Source organism: Lissotriton vulgaris, unplaced genomic scaffold, assembly GCF_964263255.1.
Source record: "Lissotriton vulgaris unplaced genomic scaffold, aLisVul1.2 SCAFFOLD_215, whole genome shotgun sequence".
Taxonomy (NCBI): domain Eukaryota; kingdom Metazoa; phylum Chordata; class Amphibia; order Caudata; family Salamandridae; genus Lissotriton; species Lissotriton vulgaris.
Window position 1 is genome coordinate 2377804 of NW_028245930.1, and position 2296 is coordinate 2380099.

Genomic DNA, 2296 nt, shown 5'->3' on the forward strand with positions numbered 1-2296 from the left:
TAACATTGTGTGTAAAAAATATAAAACGACATTAGATATCTCTAACGGATTCTTCTGTCAAAACATTGCACCTGAAAGCAGGTATTTGACTGTTTTCTCAATAATGGGGTCGCAAAAACAATTTTGCCACAGGGATTCAAGAATAGCCCAGGATTATTCTCAGCAAGGGTAACAGAGTTACTACAAATATATGATGATGAGGCATTATCATAAGGCGGTGATATCTATCTTACAGACGATGACATGGAGACTCACTTAAAAAGAGTGAACACCATAATACTTGGGTTCGTATCAGAGGGTTACAAGTTCAACTTTAAAAAGTCAAGAATTGCCCATCTAACAGTCCTATTTTTAGGATATGAATTATCAAGTGAAGGCAAAAGCACCAAATAGCTGAAAAATTTATAATCAATACTAGGCTTCCTGAATTTCGTTAGAACATACATTCTAAATTATGCAGAGAGGGTTAAACCTCTCTATGAATTATTAAAACCTGATTACAAACCAATAAATTGGACTCCGAAACACACAGAAGTCTTAAGATCACTACAAACAGACATGTTAGCTAAAACAAAATTGCAAACTCGCAACAACGTACGCAACCTTGTAATCCGAGTCATCCCAGGAAGATGCGGATTCACATACCTGACCTCTAATGAGGGAGAAACGGTACCTATAGCTTACAAATCACACTTATACACTCAAGCTGAAATGAAATTCAGTTCTACAGAAAAAATTCTGACTGCGGTTCAAACTGCTGTAGGAAAAGAAAGAGCCCTAGCCCAAGGCAAGAGAATAACTGTTTATACAGCAGAATCAGCCCTTGAGGCATTAACAAGTCCACGCAATCTGAATACAGTGGCTTTAGATCCAAAATGGATACAATGGGAAAATTCTCTTGCTACAGAAGACGTGAAATACTATTTTGACCCGAAATTGAAAAAACTAGATGATCTAGAATATGAACAAGAATATCCTCTGCCAATTGAAATTATGCCTCTCGAACAAAATACCTGAGTAATCTATATGGACAGATTCGCACAACACTACGATGTAGATAAAAAATCCTACAATGCAGCGTGCGCGATTGTCAAAGGTCGCTGGCACTCTGGTAAATTCAGACCTATGATAACCAAAACTGAATCACTCAGAAACTGTTCAGCTGAACGAGCTGAAATAAGATCTTTGAAGATGGCGCTTGAAAATGCCGATCGCGAATTCCCCACACTAATAGTGTGCGATTCGCATTACTGCATCAAGTCATACAACAGTGACATGCAGACATGGAGCAAAAACGGTTACAAAGATGACACAGGTGACACAATAAGGCATAAAACGCTTTGGGAACAAGTAGTTCTTTTACAGAAAGAACTACAAAAGACTCACGTGATACATACACTGAGTCATCAATGTGATGGCGTTCACGTTGCAGGGAATTCATTGGCTAACAGAGCCACTGCGGAAGCAGTTCAACCGGCTTCCGTAGCTACAAAAAAGCGTTCTTAAAAAACACATAGATGGAGAAACCATGCTGGCGGTAAAAGCCTCATTAAAAGGCGATTATGCAGCATTACCTCTCAACTATCCACTCAGTCATATATACATAATTGATGCAAACTCCGTTCCTTTTGTTAAAATCTCTGGAGTGGGGGATAGAGTAATTCCAAACATGAACCGGAGAGTTTTCTTGATTGAAGACGCACACATGGGACTGGGTCCGAGGCACCAAGAGATCTTGAAATCTCTAATAGAATTACAATCAGAATACTGGTGGCCGGGGATGAGCTTGCAAATTTGCAAATTTACAAATTTGCAATGGATTGTCCAGACTGCAACAGAGATCGAAGTTGTGAACCGGACCAGACTATTGCCAGGACACCTTTATTAGAAAGCATCAGGGGATCTATATGCAGAAATCCAGCCGGAGAAATGCGTCCCCATAATTATTAAGACAAAATTAATTCGAAAATGTAGACCCCAGCGCTCGGCTGACGCCAGAACTGTTATAAAAGATTTGCGAGTCTTTATCGGCACATATGCAATTGGCATGCTACATTCTGACCAGGGTCCTGCGTTTAGCTCTCAAGCTTACAAAGAGGCCATGACCAGCATGGGCATTGCATTGTGGTACTCTTCTCCCTTCCATCCTGAAGGAAATGCGGTAGTGGAAAGAAAAAAACGTGACATAAAGCAATCTATAACGACGAGGGTATTAGGTTCGGATGATGGGTGGGTCAAACATTTAATAAGTGTTCAACGTAGTCTTAATAACATGCCAAGAAATTCTGTAGGAGGT